General features: G+C 47.2%; 1 protein-coding gene across 2 annotated transcripts in view; it reads right to left on the bottom strand.

Moving 5' to 3' along the window:
* The window catches only part of TSHZ2 (teashirt zinc finger homeobox 2), a 496,422-nt gene that overhangs the window by 60,865 nt on the left and 413,397 nt on the right, over window positions 1-22,160 (bottom strand). The window lies entirely within an intron of this gene.

Below are 22,160 nucleotides of genomic sequence, written 5' to 3'. Positions count from 1 at the left end.
GGATGCAGGTTCCATCCCTGGGTTGAGGAGTTCCCTGGAGGAGGGCATGGCAACCCACTCCAATATTCTTGCTAGAGAATCCCTTGGGCAGAGGAGCCTGGTGGGCTACAGTCCATGGGGTCACAGAGTCAGACCTGACTGAAGTGACTTAGCACCCAGGCACACGCTATATAGACAAAGTGTCTCATTCCAACACTTCAAATCAAATATTTAATACCACCCTAAAAACAAGGCCTGCGTTATTATTTTTTCCTCAGTATTTAAGCTGATTAGAAAGTTGGTTCTGTATTTGATTAAGTTCTGCAGAAACTGGACTTGTGATGAATCATTAAACAGAGACACTTTTTTTTTTTTGGTGCAGCAATAAAGCCTCCAATGATTAATTAAGGGCACAATGCCAAAACAAGTGTCTTTGTTTAAAACGCAGTGGACAAGACAGACTTGGGAAAGCTGATGTCTTAAGTAGACGCCACAACATGTTTTTAATTATGTTCAGGAAGACGAACAAGAATAGGAATCGCCAACTGTTTAGAAAGATAATTTTTTTTTGAAGAAAGATTAGAATTAAAAAAAAACAAACAGAGCATCATTGATTTAACACAAATGCCATTTGTTGGGCCTTTTGTAATTTCCTTATTAGTGTCATCATTCTAGAGTTCATCTCGCCCTTGCATTGTAGCATTGGCATCCAGTCAGTTCTCAGCAATATGATACAGTAAACATGCAGCCACTGGTTGTATTAAAATGTTTTATTTGTTGTAACTGTACAGATGATCATACGGGGCAAGGCCTAAATTATCCCAGTTATTGCCCAAGCTAATCGGAAGAGCGGGAACGGGGGCCCCATCTCTGAGACGAGCAGGCAGGCCGAGGGAGCAGGGTGAAGCTGTCCGTCGGAAAAGAGGCACCAGTAGAAAAGTTCATGGAACATCAGCTTTCCATTGCACTGTCGTGAGAAGAGCCCATGGCTTGGCTGAAACAGACATCAGCTGGCCCAGACGATGCACAGTGAAAGATGTGATCGGAAGTGGTTTACCTTCGGGTTGTACCAGGCGGCCAGATTCCATTTGGATCCGAGCATGCTGCCTCGATATTAAAGGTAATGACAGATGGGGCTCTGGACAAGGCCAGGTCTTAACTGTGGAACGCTGAAGACAGAACCGGAGCCAAGCAGTGGGGCCCTCCTCCTCCTCCCCAAATTCGCGGAAAGTGGCCTCAACTCATTTGGCGATCAATGGAAATATCACAGAGCGGGGGCTCCGGGCTGTGTTTCAAGAAGTCATTTAGACGTATCACTCACAACGATCTTTGTTGTTGTCCGTTCCGCCAGGCTTTGAGAAATGGTTAATTATTCATTTTGCTAGTAAGTAATGGCTGTATCTTATCATAAATGAGCGATACTGGAGACGGGCTTGAGAACCGCACAAAGCTGCTCTGTCTTTCGAACATTCCTTGGTTTCTTCCCTCCGCTAACGTGGTTTAGTGTCTGCTGGGCGCTGGCCGTGGGGCTCAGTGCTGGAGATCCAGGGTGAGCGAGCAGCCCCGTCCCGGAGGCTCGGGCTAAAGCCCGGGATGGTGGGGGACCGGTTCGGTGGAAGGAGCTACTCCAGGCTCTGGCAGCCCGGGGGGCAGGGCCGGGCCCAGGCTGCCTCCTCCTGCTGGAGGGTGCTGACGCCTTGCCTTCCCGAGAGGGAGGCAAAAACCCAGAGAGCCTGATGTTCCTCACCAAACATCAGGGCGGCAACCCAGGGCCCCTGGGCCAAATCCATGCTGCTGCTTGGTTCTGTGAGGCCTGAAAATTGAGAATGGTTTTCACCTTTTTAACTGGCTTCCCAGGTGGCACAGTAGGTAAAGAATCCACCTGCCAAAGCAGGAGACACAAGAGATGTGGGTTTGATCCCTGGGTTGGGAAGATTCCCCTGGAGTAGGAAATGACACCCAGTCCAGTATTCTTGCCTGGGAAATCCCATGGACAGAGGAGCCTGGTGGGCTACAGTCTATGGGGTTGCAAAGAGTCAGACACAGCTGAGCATGCACGCGCACACACACAGCACTGGTGGGAAAAAAAATCAAAATTGTAGCAATATGTTGTGACGTGCGAGAATCAATGAGACTCAAATCTCAGTGCCTAGAAATGAAGTGGTGTTGGAACACAGCCGTGCCCAGTCTCATGCATGTGGCTGCTTTCATGCTGGGGAGTGATGCTCTGCATTTCAGCCCAAATCACCAGGGGCGACCTTCTGAGAAGTCGATGTGGCTGTGTTCCAGCACAACTTCTTCTTGGATCTCCATAGTTCGCCAACCTCTGCCTGAACCAAAGTCCATAGATGCAAGGCAGGAATTCAGCTACTTTCTCATCTTGGCCTGATTATACGTCAAGAAAGGGTAAACACAGGAAGCCACAGACAGGAAGAAATGCCATGGACAGGAATTTCAGGTCCTGGGCTGAGTGTGAAGGGAGCTTGCAGGCGTGTGTGTTCCACAACCCATTTGCAAGGGGACAGCTGTGTTCACAATTTCCCTCACCAAGTATCTAAGGAGAAATAGTGCATTGAGCCACTTGGGATAGGAGTGGGGAAAGTGAGGTCTCCTGTGGGCAACAATGGGCAGCACTCGCCTTTCCGAAGAAGCCCTGTCTTGCTGAGCGTGCGGGAGTGTTTGTGGCAGAAACTGGGGCTGAGCTGAATTGCTTCGTTTAGTAGAAAGAAATCAGGACTGGGCGCTGGTGGGGACAAAAGGAATCAAGAAGAAAGCTGTGGGCCCCCTGCAGAGACCAGAGAAGAGAAACCTCTGCGGTTTCAGAGAAATGCATGAGAGGCTTTATCACACGTTGATAAATCACACCCTGCTGCTGGTGTGGGGCGAGGTCCCCCACTTCTGTGCTCCCCTTGTGAAAATCCCCCTCCTCCTCTGTTACTCATCCGTTGGCACTGTGGTGAGGGGAGTTGGAGTGGGGCTGTGTTCTGCTGGGGGTTGGCATCAGCGAGAACAGCAGTGACGTGCTGGGGTTAGGGAAGCACGGGCTGACCTCTGGTTCCGATCTGGACGGCGCCTCATTCAGGCCTGAGCAGATACCCTGCGCTCCCTGGGGCCTTCCCCGGGCCTCTGATCTAAGTGCCTGCCCTTCCCTGCATTCTTACCGTCCTAGTTTTCTTCGGGACACCTGTCATCACCGACACAATCATATAGCGATCTGGTCCTGTGTTGGATGCTTTTTTCTCCCCGATTTAAGGTCCGTGAGAGGGAGTGGGGATGGTGTCTGTTGTTCCCTTCGGCATCTCTGGGGCTTGGAGCAATGTCTGGCACGTGGCGGAGAGAATACAGTTGTTCAGCAAGTGGGCAGGAGCTGCAGGGGACCCAACACGCTGCCACGGCCTGTGCAGTAGCTCCCGTTGGTCCACCTCCCAAATCTGGGGCTGAGTCTCTGCACGGCGCGCATCCTCACCCAGCCTCATCCAACTCCCCGTGACCCCCCGGATTGTCTCGGCAAGAATACTGGAGTGGGGTGCCATTCCCTTCTCCAGGGGATCTTCCGAAGCCAGGGGTCAAAGCTGGGTCTCCTGAATTGCAGGCAGACTCTTTCCTGTCTGAGCCACCAGGGAAGCCCAAATAATAAGTAAGTAGATATTAAAAAATAAAATCATCCACCCCAAGGATCATCACTTTTTTTTTTTTTATCACATCCCCTTGTTCTGTTATCTTTTCCTTGCGGCTCCCATCACTAGCTGTAATTCTATTATTCATTGTTCTGTTTTCTAGTTTACGGTCTGTTCTCCTTCCCTAGGATGTTGGCACCTGGGTGGCAGTGACCTTGACCATCTTATTCACTGATGATGCCTAGAATAGAACGTAGCACACTACAGATGCTCAATAAGTGCTTGTCAAGTGAATGATGGATCTATGCATGTAGAAAACCCTGACCACAGAGGAGTCATTTTCCGCTCGTCTTTAAGTGCCCAGTTCCTCAAATCATATACATTAGTCCCTGGGAGCTCTGCCCACGTGATTCTTACAGATCCTCATAGAAGACCACATGCCTGTAAACTACATGCGTTTCTTAGCTATCCTTTGAAGTTACGAGACCTAAAAATTAAGTAAGATGTCCTTTTAAAAATTTTACTTTTTAGATTGGAGAATTGCTTTACAATGTTGTGCGAGTTTTTGCTGTATGACAACGTGAGTATGATGTAAATTTAAATTTTCAGTTTGATGTTTGGAAGGGTTTGAAGACCACAAGTGGCCAGAGCTGGGCCATTGTCTTTTGTCTTTCTAGAATTACCCTGGTCAGGTCTTTTAAACAAAGGTGTATCCCTTTTCCAGCCCTGCCCTGAATCCTCAGCTTCCTAAAGTGAAATCAAAGTCCACAGCTGTTTTTCAGGTGGGTGATTGCAGATTCCAACCCTCGGTTGAATTAACATGTAGAGGGAAGTCTTGGACTTGGGTAATTATAGGATATTTCCTTAATAAACCTTATCTGATCCCTTTCCGCTAATAATTGTATGTAATTATATTTACGGGTGAGAACGTTGCATATTAATGGAGACTAGAGCCCTGAGGATTTAAAAACCTTATGAAGCATTTGACTGGATATGACCAATCATTGCATGTTATCCAAAGCACAGGGGGAGAAAGGAATTTGTCAAAAAGAAACCGGATGGGAGGAGAGACCCAACACTTTCATTAATTGATAATATTTTCACGAGGTTGTTGCTTCCCTGTGTCTTTTAGTGCCTGTACTTGCATTTAAATGTCTGAAAAGGAATGGGTGTTCAGGAAAAGAAAAGTAATTACACCCTGTAATTCTGATTTAATTACAAGGAAATAGATGTAACATGATGTGATAAAAGTTATGATGGGCTCTTTAAATGATATATGTCATTAACATGTTAATTGGCATGAAATCTGAACTCGGAGCCAGAGAATCTTAGGTGAATATGAGGTCAACTCCATTACAGACAGCCTTATAATGAAAATTCCATAAAAGCATTTTAAGTTTTATTCTACCATGTACTTTTTCCCGTTTATATTCAATATGATGAAATTCCAGTACCGCTCTTTAAAAAAGGAAAGAAGAAAAAGGCTATCCCCATGATACTGAGGTAGTTAGCTTAAATTTGTCATTGAGAAGACACAGAGTCAGGGCCAGATTAAATGGGGGAATGTATTTTTTCTTTTTTTTTTCCTGAGCTCAAAGAGCAAGTCTTGTTCTAAAAATCTGGTTCGCTCAGCATCTTAGCATAAAGATGAGATGAAATGAATAAAGATTGTGAGTATTAAAAGACAACCTTTTCCTCCAAGACTCATCCCATGACCTGTTTATTTTATTTAATTATAATTTTTTGGCTCATGGCTGTAGTTAGTAAGCAAATGTGAAAGGAACGCATCTACTCGGCAGAAGGAATAGCGGACTTAGACCGGGGTGACTGTTCTAGGAGCGGGGAGAGTGCCCCAAGGAGCCTCAGAGTCTCAGACCTTCGGCTGGAAATCCTGGACTCAAGCCTGAATGAGAATCTCCTGTAGCAACTTTGCTACTGGTTTGCTTCAGTAGAAAAGTACCAGCTCATCTTTTAAGAATTGGTACAGTGGTGGCCGGGGTTTAGCTGCTAAGTCATGTCTGACTCTTTTGCGACCCCAGGGACCAGGCTCTTCTGTCCATGGGATTTTCCAGGCAAAAATACTGGAGTGGGTTACCATTTCCTTCTCCAGGGGATCTTCCCAACCCAGGGATGGAACCTGTATCTCCTGCATTGCAGGCAGATTCTTTATCGCCCAGCCACCAAGGCAGCCCCCAAATTGGTATAGAAGATCTTACTTACAAAGCAGAAATAGAGACACAGGCACAGAGAACAAGCATATAGATACCAAGGAGGAAAAGGGAGGGTGGGCTCAGCTGGGAGACGGGGACTGACATATGTCCACTACTCTGCGTGAAACAGAGAGCTACGAGAGCCTACCATTCAGCACAGGGAACCCTACTCAGGGCTCGACGGCGACCTACCTGGGAAGGAAATCCTGATAAGAGGGGATATATGCACATGTGTTGCAGATACACTTTGCTGCACAGCAGAAACACAACATGGAAAAGCAACTCTGAAAGTGAAAGTGTTAGTCACTCAGCCACGTCCAATTCTTCCAAAACCCCACAGACTGTAGCCCTCCAGGCTCTTCTGTCCATGGGGTTTTCCAGGCAAGAATACTGGAGTGGGCTGCCATTTCCTTCTCCAGGGGATCTTCCCAACCCAGAGATGGAACCTGGGTCTCCCGCATTGCAGGCAGATTCTTTACCATCTGAGCCACCAGAAAAGCTCCAAGAACACTGGAACGGTTTGCCAGTCTCTTCTCCCGGGAGGGGGGGCCGTCTTCCCAACCCAGGGATCGACTATACTCCGATAAAACTTAAAACAAAGTGCAAATGCATCCTTCACCTCTGCAGCCCTAGAGATGGACGTTTCGGCGGCTCAGGCACATGGGTGCCACTTGTACGTGAGTGTGAACCCTGCACACCCAGGTCGGCGTCTCTGTCAGTGGAGACCTCACTGAACGTGAAAATGTCCCCCACAGATGCTTCTCAGAGAGGTGCTCTCTGTTCCTCATCTCTCGGTGGGACATTTAAAAGAGAATGGATTCCAGGGGAGCTTTCTTGCGTTATAACTCTGTGCCTCCAATGCAGGGGGCCCATGTTTGATCCCTGGCTGGGGAGCTAGGATCCCACAGGCCTCAACGAAGCCCACACGCTTCAGTGAAGCCCACGCACCACAACTAGAGAAGCTTGTGTGCCGCAACCAAGACCCAGGATAGCTAAAAAAAAAAAAAAGTGATGGGTAAAGTATAAACAAAAATATCCCCAAAAAGAGAGAATGGATTCCAGAGCCTCTGCATTTGGGAACCGTCTAAACATGAAGGAGGAACTGAGGAAGTTGGGAGAGGGGCGGCTTTGCTACTTTGCAGCTTTGGAGGGAAGAGCAGTGTGGTGGGCAGAGGAGCAGGACACAGGTTCTGTTCAGCTGGATGTGCCCCTGCGTGATCCACCCTTCTAACTCACTCGCTTCCTCTCGTGCACTCAGGCCAGAAAGGTTTTCTTGATGCCTTAATGACCCTAACACATTCCTGCCCCAGGGCCCTTGCACGTGACAATCCCACTCTCTGAAACGAATTCCTCTCATTTCCCTGGTTTATCGGGTCTCAGCTCAAATATCAGGTCAGGGATCCTCTGGCAGCTTTCATTAGTGGTCCCATTTAAAGCAGCCACCAAACCCTCATATCTTTGGCTTTCTAGTTCCTTCTTCTGCCTGATCTTCATATATTGTTACAGATGTTTATTTATTTGTTGCCAGTCTCTCCCCAGAAGAGGGGCTTCCCAGGTGGCACCAGTGGTAAAGAACCCGCCTGCCAATGCAGGAAACATAAGAGACATGAGTTCAGTCCCTGGGTTGAGAAGATCCCCTGGAGGAGGGCATGGTAACCCATTCCAGTATTCTTGCCTGGAGAACCCCATGGATAGAGGAGCCTGGTGGGCTACAGTCCGTAGGGTTGCAGAGAGTCAGACACGACTGAAGTGACTTAGCACACACACCGCCCTCTAGAATGTCAGCTCCCCAAGGGTGGACACCGGACGGGTCTTGCTCCCTGCTGGATTCCCAAGCTGAGCGCAGCATCAGGCACACGGAGGGAAATGTGCACACATCACGTGAGCGACACAGGGCTGTGTCCTGGCACTCGGTCAGCAGACGCCTGCTTTTGGTCTGATGACTCAGTTCATAGGTAGCTCAGTAGCTTCATTGGCAAAATGGGATACGAGTTTAAGAATAAAGAAGACATGGGACACATATGCAATGGGATGCTATTCATTCATAGAAAGGAATGGCTTTGAGTCAGTCCTGGGGAGGTGGATGAACCTAGAGCCTGTTATACAGAGTGAAGTCAGGAAGAGAAAACAAATATTGTGTATTAACACACACACATATATACGGAATCTAGAGAAATGGTCCTGATGAGCCCATTACAGGGAGGGAGTGGAGATGCAGGTGTACAGGTCGGACTTGTGGACACGGGGAGGGCAGGGAGGGGGAAGAATGGAGAGAGGAGCATCAGCACACACACTCAGGCGTGAGACGGCCAGCGGCCGAGAAGGGCCTGCAGCACAGGGACCCAGCCCGTGCTCTGGGATGACGGAGAGGGGTGGGGGTGGGCGGGAGGGAGGCTCCTGAGGGAGGGGAGATACGTACAAGTACAGGTGGTCCCCTTTGTCGTACAGCAGAGATCAGCACAACATTGTAAAGCAGCTATATTCCAATAATAAAACAACCCCCGCCCCCAACTTCCAGTTCCCATTGCTTCCTAGCTTTGTGATCTTGGGTGAGAAACTCAGGGGCCTCAGTTTTCTCATCTGCAAAATGGGACTAAAAAACACCTTTTTCCTTATGTGGCTGGAGTGAGGATCGGTTGAGATCTCAAGAGAGGACCGCGGTGCAGAGACTTCCAGTTACGCTGTGACTGTGCGGAGGCCGCAGAAGGAATTCCACAAGCTCACTTGGTCTCAGAGGCTTGGCCACAGTTAGTGCGGCCTGAAGGGCTGCAGACACGAACAGGTTCTACGTCGATGCTGAAGGAAGCAGGGAAGAGGCGCAGCTGCCGTGTGCCGAGCGCCGTCCAGGTGCGGCCGGCCTGCCCGCGGCCCTCCAGGGTCCCCGCACCACCCAGGAAGGCAGACCCCACCCCCCACTCGAGTCGCGCTTTTCCTAAATCACCCATTTCAGGAACTCTTCAGCTGACAGTCAGCAAACACAGACGCACTTCCTGGGAGCCTCTGACGGTCAGGCCCGGTTGACCAAACACTGGACCTCCTCAGACCCTGCAAGCGCCCCGCTCAGCAGCCACTGGGCGGTGCCCACTGTTTGCTCGTCTCCTCCAGCACAGGGGCGGGGTTGCCAAGGGGCATGGGCCACGTTAACACGCCAGCGTCTCCCACCAGGACCCGCGGGCTCATTTTGATCTCCCGGGGCCTGTACCGCGCTCCTTCCCAGGGTGAATGACGGCTGAGACTCCAGTCCACCAAGCGCTTCTGAACATCTCTGATTCAGAAGCCACCTTGGACGAGAACCGGGGCTCTCTCCCCGTCTCCTCCTGCACTGTATGCCCCCGGATAAGCGCCCCCCGCTTCCCACCTGCCATGACAAAGACTTGAAGGGCCATTCATAATTCAAGCCCGCCCTTTCTTTCCTACACGCCACCAACAAGAGCCGGATGCTGGAGGAAAAACTGAACTCCTTCTCCCAGGATACACTGCAGATCAAGCAGAATCTCATTAAGGCTCACTTCAAAGATTCGCCCTTTATTTCCATACAAACAAGTTTAAATTATCGTGCGTGACTCTGCTGTTAGCAGGGACTCTGTTCCATTATGCATGATTCCTCACTGCTCGGATCATGAATAATGGGCAGTGCTCCATTAGCGATTTCCAGTAATATGCTAAACTTTGGGAGTGGTCACGTTATTAGGTTAAAGTTCTGTCGTTTGCATATTTATTTTATTCCTTACCCAAGTTATTATGCTCCGCTTCATCAGAATAGCTACTGCAATCTTGTAATTAAACACAGCTAAATACATGCTGTAGCTATGATTTCTTTATTGTTATTATTATTATTTAACATTTATTGAGCATTTACTATGTGCGAAGCATAGGGCAAAGGATGTTACACTTGCGTGCAGTAATATTGTTTAATCTTCACCAGAAGCCCATGAGATAGTTTTGATTCTTTTCTCATTTTACAGGTAAAAAAACGGACAACCAGGGAGGGATCTAAGTTGTCCGTGGATAAGACTTGTAATGAGTTTCCCTGGTTGCTTAGTGGTAAAGAACCCCCCTGCCCATGCAGGAGATGTAGGTTCAATCCCTGGCTTGGAAAGATCCCCTGGAGAAGGAAATGACAAGCCAATCTAGTATTCTTGCTTGGGAAATCCCAAGGACAGAGGAGCCTGGCTATAGTCCGTAGTGTCGAAAAGAGTCCGACATGACTTAGCAACTAAACAACAATGACTCATAATAATTGGGAGTGGTGATTCACATCAATCTGTCTGACTTCAGATACTCCTAATTGTAATATATATACGTGTGTGTGTGTGTGTGTGTGTGTGTGTGTGTGTGTGTGTGTATGGGCTTCCTGGGTGGCTCAGATAGTAAAGAGTCTGCCTGCAATGCAGGAGACTCAGGTTTGATCCTTAGGTCCCTGGAGGAGGAAATGGCAACCCACTCCAGTGTTTTTCCCTGGAGAATCCCATGGACAGAGGAGCCTGGGGGCAGGGGTACAGTCTATGGGATCTCAAAGAGTCAGACACGACTGAGCAACTAACACTTTCATATGTGTGTATTTATATATTAACCACACAATTACTTTCTGAAGAGCTTCCCCAGATAATCTATCATTTGGGAAGTAGAGAGTTTGACACCCATTGTACAAACGAGAAAACTCGGGCCCAGAAGACGGATCGATTCCTGGGAGTGAGAGCCCCTTGTTCAGGCCCTGGTTTTCCACCTTTTGTTACGAGACAACCGGTCTTCCTGGATATGATGTGGTGGTTTTGCTCTGGCTTCTGCATTTTTTAGGGTCTTGGGGGTGCAGGGGTTTTCCCAATATTCTCTCCTGATCACTGTCTCTGGAGGCTTCTTAGGCAACACACATACTGACTCTTCCTCATACTGCGTGAGCTTGGGCGGATAACCTGACTTCCTCCACTTCAGTTCCCTCGTCTGTGCTGTGGAGTTGGATGCCCGCATCGTTCAGGGTCATTGTCAGGAATAAATGAGTAGGAGAGACAGGGTGCTAGCTGGGGTTCAGGAAGCACTGTTTACATGTGAGCTGATATTTTTGTGTCTTTTTTCCCTTTAAGATCCCTTTAACTTGTGTCCCTCTGATGAACCCGGAGTCACCTAGCATGTTATTGGAAGCTTTCCTTTTTAACAGCCTCCTTTCTGGGACTTCCCTGGAGGTCCAGTGGTTCAGACTCTGCACCTCCACTGCAGGGGGCACAGGATCGATCCCTGGTTGGGGAAGTAGGATCCTGAATGCTGTGTGGTGTGACCAAAAAAGAAAATAAAGTAAAAGCAGCCTCTTCTTTTAACATCCATAGCTGGGCCAATGAAGTCATCATTTGTTTCCACGTTCCTTCCACCGTCCGGGACAGTGAGCTGCCGATGGCATATCCCCTTGGCCACGCTCACAACCTAATGAATGATGTGAAGATGGTCTGAAGAAGCTGACTCCAAGTATTGTCTCTTGCCTTAGATTATTGAAAAACCGTTGGAAGGGAAGCTTGAACTGGCCACAGATTTTATTTTTAACCTCCTGAGTTAGCCGATGTCAAATCCAGCTCTGTTGTCAAGGCAGGAAATGTTGGGGTCCTCTGGAAAATGTCTTAATCATTTCTGCTTTATTTATTCAAGATATTTGGCCAGCTCAACTGGGAATGAGTTTTCCATTTGGAAACGTGTCACAGAATGCCCCAGACAGGAAATAAACTTAAGAAGCTTGAGTTTAAAGACTGATCTGGGCTCTCTGAACACACCCAACCCTTTCTTGCACAGAATCATTGCTCCTGCTGCCAGCTGGACCCGCTGCTCCTTTACACACTCATCACCTCTCCTTCGACAGGTCCAGAGTCCATCATTCTTCAAGATTCATCGAAAAATCACATTTTTCTTATTCTAGGAACTGCTCCTCCAATATCGTATATTAATATTGTGCTCTGCACTTTTTGAACTGCTTTGGCAGATATTATTTCATTAATTTGGTTGAATGTTGTCTGGGTGTATTCTTTACATCCATCCATTTTCTATCACACAGGACCGAACTCTCCTTCCCCACAACAGGGGTTAAAGCCTCTTAGCTTCTCTGTGTTAAGAGAACTTTATTCTACCTGCAGGCTCCTCGGCCTTGCTGTTTACTAAGCCTATGTTTTTTTTTTCTGGGCCGTGCCCTGTGGCATGTGGAATCTTAGCTCCCTGACCGGGGATCGAACCTGTGCCCCCTGTATTGGGAGTGTGGAGTCTTACTCACTGGACCTCCAGCTGCTGCTGCTGCTGCTAAGTCGCTTCAGTCGTGCCCGACTCTGTGCGACCCTATAGATGGCAGCCCACCAGGCTCCGTCATCCCTGGGATTCTCCAGGCAAGAACACTGGAGTGGGTTGCCATTTCCTTCTCCAATGCATGAAAGTGGAAAGTGAAAGTGAAGTCGCTCAGTTGTGTCTGACTCTTAGCGACCCCATGGACTGCAGCCCACCAGGCTCCTCCGTCCATGGGATTTTCCAGGCAAGAGTACTGGAGTGGGGTGCCATCGCCTTCTCCTCTGGACCTCCAGGGAAGTCTGGAAAATGGGTGAAGGGAATATTAAAAGAAGCCAATGCTATCTTGATTCCTTTACAATCAAAAAGCAGAGAAGTTACATGTGGAAAGGCGACCTGAAGGTGAGGAAGTGGCAAAAAGAACCAGACCCCAGGAGGCTGAGATGGAGGCAGTTTGGGAGCACTTTTTTGGTGAGCTCCTAGGGACCGTTGGTATTTCATGCAAAGTGGAGCTCTGGGGGAAGTGGATGAATAGAAAGAATCAAAAAGTAGTTTGTAATGAATGGATGTTCTCACGCCTTTGGCATTTGGGGAGAGGCTGCGGTAAGGATTTATATTGTTCTACAAATATCTGTATGTGATGGATGGGCATTTCTCCTGAGTACAACACCTGGGTCAAAACTGGCCTGACCTTAACGAGCTGATGTCTGTACTAGAATTCATGTATGTATTCACACCCATCTCTCACACACGCCTACTCCAGGAAGCTTCCTGAATGCAGAATTTGGGTTTCTATTCATTAGCTATGAGGCTCTACTTCTGATTGGTTTCTTTAGTGAACAGTGCTCATTTGTCCAAGTCTCGGAGGCAAATACTTCCTGAGGAGTCCACGCTCCTGAATGACTTAGGGATCGTCTGCGTTTTCAGGTCAAGTCATCTGCGATAGACCCACAACGGACAGGGCGCCGTGGGCTCAGGCTGTCAGTTTGCAGCTCAACTTTGCCTTGAATGACATACAACCTGAGTGAGGTACTTAACCTCTTTGTGCCTCAGTTTCCTTATCAGAAAATTTTGTTTCCTCTAGATTATTGAAAAAGAGCAACGTGGTTCACGTTTTCTAAACTGATGGAATCATAGAATGTAAGTAAGGCAAGTGTAGTCCCTGAGTTGTGTCCAGCTCTTTGAAATGCCATGAACTGTAGCCCACCAGGCTCTTCTGTCCATGGACTTCTCCAGGCTGGAAGACTGGAGTTGGTTGCCATTCCTTTCTCCAGGGGATCTTCCTGACCCAGGGACTGAACCTGGGTCTCCTGCATTGCAGGTAAGGATCAGAAGTCTGAAGAAAGTAACTGGTCCTGAGATGGCAAATAACTTTTGTTAGCTCTGAGCTCTAATCAGTGGTAGTGTTCAGAGTAGTCATTTTCAACTAGGGTGATTTTTCTATTCAGGCAATGCTTGGAGACGTTTTTGGCCGTCACAACAGGCATTGTTGTTTAGTCACTAAGTCGTGTCTGACTCTTTTGCAACCCCATGGACTGCAGCCCTCCAGGCTCCTCAGTCCTTGGCATTTCCCAGGCAAGAATGCTGGAGTGGGTTGCCATTTCCTTCTCCAGGGGATCTTCCCGACCCAGGGATGGGACCTGTGTCTCCTGCGTTGGCAGGCAGAATCTTTACTGCTGAGTCACCTGGGAAGCCCCACACCAGGCTTGGGGGCAGTGTATGCCACAGGCATCTAGGTGGAAGAGGCCAGAGGTGCTGCTGAACGTCCTACAAAGGCCAGAGTGCCAATTTGTTCTGAAGGATTCCAAAGTCGACCTTCCTTGAAACTCAGAGGGAAAGAACAGTGTGATTGATTAGTGATGTCTGCCTTGGATACAAGAGGCGGAGTTAGGGAGTATGTGTTTGTCATCATGATACAAGGCCCAAAGCCTACTTCATAGAGGAGGTTAACACCTAAGTAGCTTTTAAAATTTTTTTGTGTTTGGCTGCACTGTTTTCATTGCAGTGCTGGATCTTTCTCTAGTTGTGTGCAGCAAGGCTTAGACGCCCCGTGGCTTGTGCGACCTTAGTTCCGCAGCCAGGATGGAATCAACATTCCCTGCATGGGAAGGATGATTCTTAACCACTGGACTGTCAGGGAAGTCCCCTAAGGAGCTTTTTAAGGCGCATGGCAAGCAAGTGGGAGAGCTCAGGCTGTAACCGATTGCTTTTTGACCTAAACCACGTCCCTCAAAAACAGAAGCTGATCCAGCACCCAGAACACCCCCCGCACACAGTAGACATTTGACAAATATTTACTGAATCAAAGACTTGAGTTTTTGGCAAGGCTAGCTGTAACTACCAACTCTAAGCCAGTTGTCTCTATACAAAATTACTTTCAGTTTTAATAGTTCATGTGAAAATAATAAAACTAATAAGAATATGTTATTAGATGTTTAATAGGGACGGCAGTTTCCCTATAAACCTCAGAGGCCATGTTCCCTTGTTGAGGGAACATCAACCCCATGAACAACCCCAGGACAACTTGTGAGGCCTGGCCAACACCTGGGAAGAGTCCTGGGTGTTTGGTGAGTTGATTTTTTTTCTCTGCTGATTTTCTGTTTTTTTTTTTTTTTTTTGGCTGTATCACATGGCTTAGTTCTCTGACCAGGGATCTGATCCATGGCCCCTGCAGTGGTACACTGAGTCCTAACCACTGGACTACCAGGGAAATGCCTTCCACTGACTTTCTGATTGACCCAAAGAAGAGCAGTCTTTCGGAACCTCAGGTTTACCTCTTATAAAGGAGAACAAATGTGAATTATGGGAACAGCTAAAATTTGTAAAAGAGTTAATGTGTTTTTAAAATTTTTAAATTTAAAACAATTATAGATTCACAGTAAGTTGCAAAGATGGAGTTCCGTCTATCCATCCCCCAGTTTGCCTGAATGGTGTCATCAATCTTACAGCTCTAGTACTATGTCAAAGCCAGGATATCGAAATGGGTGCAATATTGCACCCAAAACTACAGACCCTAGTTTTGAAGGTTTTGGATTTGTGTGTGTGCGTGTAGTTCTGGGAAATTTTATCCCTTGAATAGATTAGTGTAATATCACCATAAGCAAATACAAAACTGCTCAGAACAGAGAAGAGTGATATTAACAGCTACCATTTGTTGGGTATGTACTATGTTACAAGCACTCTGCTGGGCATTTTATATATATAACATTATTTAGCTTCACAGCAATCTGGCAAGTTAGATGCTACATGTGTTTTAAAAAAGAAGTAAAATGAGGCTCAGAGCACTGAAGTAACCTTGCAAAGGTCACCTGCCCAAGGCAGTGAAATAGCAAAGTGAAACCCGTCGGCTGTCAGTACACACCCTCTTATAAACTCCATGCTGGGATTAATTTTAAGAAAAATCGTCCCATAATCTCACCGTTCAGAGATAACCGTACTGAACAATTTGGTGTTTTTCCTTCTAGTCTTTTTCTATGAATATGCAGATTTAAACTTAATTGGGATGAAACTCTGTGTACAGTTTCTATCTCAGTTTTTCTCGACTTCATATCTCACACATCATTAAGACTTTTCAGAATGATCATTTTCAAAGACTGCCCCAAATTCCATTGTTCTATGATGGAACAAGATTTCTCCGATGCCCTCTTTTTGATCAACAAAATGGCTTCCTTGTTTTTATTATTTCAAGTAAGACCAGCGTGAACATCTTTGTACAAAAACTTATATGTAAAAATCCAAAGATATTCTTAGGACTGGATTCTGAGATGTGAAATTATTGATTCGAAACCCCATAAGAAAATGTGTATGATTTTTAATAGGATTGCTTAAATATTTGAAAGGCAACGTCTTTAAAAATATGATACTGGGTACTCTCCATCAGAGGCTGGTAAATTATAGTCTCCAGGACAAATCCGGCCCTGCTGCCTAGTTTGTAAATAAAGTTTTATTGGCACACAGCATATTGATTGGAAACAAATATGCTCATGTGTTTACACATCACCTACGGCCGCTTTCATACTATGTCAGAGCTGACTAGTTGCAAAAGAAACCATATGGCTAGCAAACTAAAAATATTTACTATTTGGCCCTTACGGGAAAAGTTTGCTGGCCTCTGCTCTAGATAAAAGCCATGGATAAGAGCTAACAATGGCAAAATCAGTGAACACAGTTATACCAAGCCTAGCCTCATAGCGTGGGTCCACTTGGAATAAAACACTGGAAAAATGTTCACCAAAGCCTATGGGACAGCTCTCAGAGTTCCTGCTCTCTTAAACAAGTGAGAAGCACACAGTTGGTATTTAATAACTGCCTGTTGTTTGCTGCTGAGCACAGGGCAGATAACAAATATGGCGCTGACATCCCCATCCTCCCTTCTCTCATCTTTCCCCGGCTCTTGGAATTCGTCCTGGGTGGATAACTTCCTTTTCACAACACTGGTGTATAGAGAGAAACAGCTCTATTATTTAAATTCTCCAAGATCAAGGATGTAAACTGAAGGCTGCCCCTGGCCCCACAAGACACCCAAATAAATCTCGCGGCTTCCAAATGTGACGGCGTCACCCTGGGATTAATACCAAGTAATCCAGTGCCAACATCAAGACAGTGAAAATAAGCATTTACTCTCCCGGAAAATCATTTTATACTGATTACAAGTTGTAGCCTGTCACTAGGATGTGAATTGAAAATGTGCGCATTTGCAAGGTTAATATTTCCTCTCTAAAGTCACTCTCTCCCCTGCCTACCCCCATACCCAGCTCAAAAGGAAACAGGAATTCCAAATAAAAATTTGTCCTGAGACACCCTTATTCCAAGGTACAAAGTTTAAATCAGCTTTTCATCTACCTCCAAGACTCCAGAACAATCTGAACGCAAGCAGCAGGTGGCCCACCGCACCGTCTTCCAGGCTTTGCTGTTTAGTTGCTCAGTTGTGTCCGACTCTTGGACTGTAGCCGCCAGGCTCCTCTGTCCATGGGATTTTCCAAGCAAGAATACTGGAGTGGGTTTCCATGTCCTCCTCCAGGGGATCTTCCCGACCCAGGGATCCAACCCGAGTCTCCCGCATTGGCAGGTGGGTTCTCTACCACTGAGTCACCAGGGAAGCCTTAGCACTATGACCTTTCAGGTCAGATGATCCTTCGTTGTGGGGCCTGCCCTGTGCATCGTTGGATATTTAGCAGCATCCCTGATCTCTAATCACTAATACCAATGTGCCTGTCTTGATTATGAAAATTAAAGTATCTCTCGACATTGTCGAGGCTCCGCTGGGGGTCAACTCACCCCAGATGAAAACCCACAGATCTAGAGATTTTGAGACAAGCGAGGAGTGGACTTCCCTGGTGTTGCAGTGGATAGGAATCCACCTGCCAGTGCAGGGGACATGGGTTCGCTCCCTGGTCTGGGAAGATCCCACATGCAGCAGGGCCACGAAGCCAGTGCGTCAAACTACTGGAGCCCACGCACCCTGGAGTCGGACGCTGACGCTATCGATTCCATGTGCTGCACTATTGAAGCCTGTGTGCCGAGATGCTGTGCAACAAGAGAAGCCCCCATAAGTACCCCCCAGTGAGTGGCCCTCACTCACAGCAACCGGAGAAAGCCCTTGGGCAGCAGGGGAGACCCCGTGCCACCAAAAATAGATAAATTAATTAAAAAAAAAGCAAGTGAGGAGCCAACCCCATAATGTGCCAAACGGCAGAGCATGGCCATCTGTCTACCTTTCCAGTGCCCTCTCTCTCACTACTTTGCCTCCAGCCTTTCAACCCAAAGCATGCCTGCTCTGCCATCTCCTGGCATTTGCTTGTCCTGGCCCCTCTGCCTGGAATTCTCTCTCCTAATTTATATATTCTGGAAAGTCACCTCCTCCATGAAGTCTTCCATGACTATCCCTACTCTACACCTAACATGGAATTAGATTCAGTTTCCTCTGGGCTCTCACGGCCCTTTCCTCAGGCAGTGGGGAGATCATCATCGAAGAGTTGGTCTTTAGGTCAGTTTACAGCAAAAAGTACATAGCATAAACTTACCCTTGGGAAATGCCTTTAATCTGTCTTAAATATAGTATGAGTGGTTTTGCTGAGTCAGCTCTGTTTAGTCACTTTTTATAGCCACTAATGTTTAAGAAGCATTGAGTTACACCGAAGGAAGGAATACTAGGAAACTCTATATGCGATGTCTGGGCCTTCAAACATTCGTATGTTTAGAAAGTCTCTGAACACAAATGGGGAACAGTATGTCCCTACTTGCCTGCAGAGTTTACTTCATTTTGTTTTAACACTGAACCTGCATAATTTTAGTATCATTGAACTAATTTACCATTGAGAGAATTAAACTAGGTAACATATGTGAAAATTCCCTAAACATAGAACCAGGCTCAAAGGTGCACACTGAAGCTTTCTGAATTTAAATCTAAATCTGAGATTCTTTTTTTCCTCCTTCCAGTTTCATTGAGATATAATTGACACATTGGCACTGTGTAAGTTGGTGCTTCTCTGGTGGCTCAGTGGAAAAGAATCTGCCTAACCATGCAGGAGATGCAAAAGATGCAGGTTTGATCCCTGGGTCAGGAAGATCCCCGGAGAAGGAAATGGCAACCCACTCTGGTATTCTTGCCTGGAGAATCCCATGGACAGAGGAGCCTGGTGGGCTTCAGTCCATGGGGGTCACAGGGAGTTGGACAGGACTTAGTGACTAGACAACCACAACTGTGTAAGTTGAGAGTGCACAGCACCATGACTTGATTCACACACATGATTATCATAGTAAGTCTAGTGAACATCCATCATCTCATGCAGATACAAAATTAAAGAAAAACTGTTTTTTTCCCCACACTGTTCTTTGAAAGTTCTAGAGAAGAGCATGTCACTTGCTGTGTGGATTTCTAAACCGGCATTTGTGTGCGTGGGACCACAGTTGTTGGGCTCCTGACCCATTTTTCTCACAACCCTCTAAGTGCCTGTGTCATCACAGCAGATATTGTTGTTTGTGTGTGTGTTTTGGTGAATGCCATTTCCCACTGGACTATGGGCAACTTGAAGATGCAGGCCCTGCCTCATTTGGTTTTGTCTCCTGAAAGTCTGCTGCAGAGCAAATGCCCAATAATTTGCATGTCAAATAAGGCATTGAAAAATATGAATTTTAATTAGCGTCTCCTGTATCCTATTTCCAGTTTTAAAGTTCTTCCCCTACTGAATAGGAACACGGTGAGATGTTCTATCTGGTGGGACCTGCGCAGGGGATTAAAAGCATATATCTTCTTCTTCAGCACATAGGACAAGCCACCGAGCATCTGTTTATTACCGAGTCTTTACAATGTGGCAACCGTGGCGCTGCTCACGGGATTGGTATGAAGGGACTCTTCTCAGGTGGTTTGGTAGAGATGGGTAATCTGCATGCTCTTAATTTTACCTTCTAATGTACTCTTAGCTTTTCACTACCGCTTTTGCCAAATCCACCGACACTGGCGAGGTGCAATAAGGATGTTTTGAACAAGAGGGGAGCAGAGTCAGGCTGTTTTTTTCTCAAATATAGAATTGAGAGTAAGAGGTCTGAACATCCCCCAAACCTGATTTGATTTACACCCCCAATGACTTTTGCCTTTACTGCAAAATGATCATAGTGTTTTCCATGATCACTGTTCTGTTCTAACAGGTGCCTGAATCTGTACTTTAAGGATGTCCAAGGAAAGAAGTCCCAAACTAGAAACCATCTCTGAAGAATATCCCCATGCAGAATCAAGGGAGAGTGAACCAGATCTTAACGGGATCCTAAAGCCAGGACCCGGATGGTTAATGGAGACCACGGGAAGGGGCAAACTTCCTGGGTCGTTCCTTCCAGGAAGGCAGTGTTCTTAGACGACAGTTTTCCGCATTGCGTATGGGGGATGTGTGGGGTGTTTGTAGCGGAAAGTGAGATACCGTGGAGCTAGATATGCTGGACATTTGCATCGGGATCTTAATGAAAATGCAAGCGAGAGTGGTCGTGCCTCACTTCTAAAGCCCTTCTCTGCTCGGGAGGGTGTGTGAAGTCAGAAGCCAGGAAAAAGGAGGTGACAGCCACGTTTCCCGACCTCTGAAATCCAGATGACATCAGAAAGGGTTATTTAATTCCAAGGTGCACCAGAGGGCTAGTCACACAGAGGGAGGAAGAAAAGAATTTATATCCCTTTCATATATAAAAGGAAACAGATGTGATTTTCTTTACAAAAGAGCATTTCATTAAAAAAAAAAAAAAAAAAAAAAGGCGAGGCGAGGCAGAGTTAACATAACCATTATTCTCCATCTCAGGAAAAGCAAATCCTGTTTGCCTGTCATTACGGAAGGTAGCAAAACCTTTTCATCCAGTGATTAGTTGTAAACATTCCGCCGCCTTCTGGGAGCAGGCCTCTGTTCCCCATCTCACACCGAAGCCATTTTCTTAGACTAATGTTTTATACACACAGCTCAGCTACAATGCAAACTCTCAGTACCCCGAAGGCGACGGGGCATTCGTTTATACTAAATCAGAAGTGCCACCCTTGGCAACCTGCAGCAGAGAAACATTTATTCAGTCTTGCATTGCTGGCACTTAGAATTATTTCTTTCATGCCTGATAGCCAAATTACAATACGGCAGGTTTCCCTGGAGCTATGGGATCATTAGTGCCAGCTCACAACATACTTTCAACTGATATGGCATTTCATGTACAGCTGCCAATCAAAAAATGGGATATGCAAATGCGGATGGAGCCTTGGTGCACGATTCCTGTACCGTGAGCTCCTCACAGATTTCCTTAATGACTAGCAGGCATTCCGCTGAGTGGAAGAAGTGGAAAGAACACAGGAAAATTCCCCTAGGAAGCTGGTTGCAAGAGCCAGAAGTTTTTACATTTGATTTCCATATTTATTCTCTTTCTTTCTCCCCGCTCTGTGTGTTTCTGAACAGTGGGCCTAGAAATACCGGAGCAAGACTTGTATAGACACAGCACCTTGTCACTGCAGCTGTCTCGGGCCACGCTTAGACCCCAGCTGCGGGTTCTGGCGAAATGCGGGCGGGTCCCGCCTCCTCTGATGGCAAAAGGCCGGGCTCACTTAGCGGCTGGTGGATGCCGGGGACGAAATAAGATGAGGGCGAGGCGGCCTCCGTGACGCGCAGGCGCGGCGTCCGCGCGGGGTCCCCGTGATGAGTTTCCTGCTTCCCTCGCCTGCTTGTCTGGACCACTCTCCTGTTGTGCTCGCTAGATCCTAGCCTCCGGAGCTTTCTTTTCGCAGCCTCAGAAGTCCTGGGTTCCATCCTGCCTTAGGCAGAGACTGCCCAGCGCCCGAGGAGGAGGTAAATCAAACCGATGGAACGCATGAAGGGAGCTCCCCGTGGACCAGTTATCGCCTGACTCTGGGGATCCCGGATAAAAGCTCCGGTTCCACTGGGGACCTTAAAGACGCCTCCGTGGGGAGAAGGCACGAGGGCAATATTAAGGATGCGGCAGCCCCACGACGGGGAGTGGCGCCACCCTCCTCTCACTGCGAAGCGCTGCGCCCTCCTTCCCCAGGTTGGGGCTGTGACCTGCTTTCCCACGCGGAGGAGCACAGGGCCGGTCCTCGGAAGTGTGTCTCCATCTCACGTTAATTCGCTTTTTTCTACTTGTGACGGTGAACCCATCTACTTAGCCAGGCTGGGTGTGCAATGCTGGCTTCTGAGTTTTCCTTTATTTATTATTTTTGAGCAGCTGAACTCTCGGAAGTAGTAACGTGACATTCCAAAACAAAGAAAATCCTTTTCCAGAAAGGGTCGTCTCCTTTCTGCGTGCCGTTTCCACACTGTTCCTACTGCACATGGAATACTTTTCCTGGATAATGAGATCAGGGTGGATTCTTTTTATTTTTCAATATGAGCAAATATAATGTCATTTTGGGACTTTCCTGCTGGCTCAACAGTAAAAAAAAAAAAAAAAAAAAAATCTGCCTACCAGTGCAGGAGAGGTGGGTTGATCCCTAGGTGGGGAAGATCTCCTGGAGGAGGAAATGGTAACCCACTCCAGTATTCTTGCCTGGGAAATCCCATGGACAGAGGAGCCTGGCGGGCTACAGTCCCTGGGTTCTCAAAAGAGTTGGACTCAGCTTAGGAAACAA

The sequence above is a fragment of the Bos javanicus genome, chromosome 13 (assembly GCF_032452875.1).
Source record: "Bos javanicus breed banteng chromosome 13, ARS-OSU_banteng_1.0, whole genome shotgun sequence".
Lineage (NCBI taxonomy): Eukaryota > Metazoa > Chordata > Mammalia > Artiodactyla > Bovidae > Bos > Bos javanicus.
Note: the sequence above shows the minus strand (reverse complement) of the source record. Positions and strands in the feature narration are given on the sequence as shown.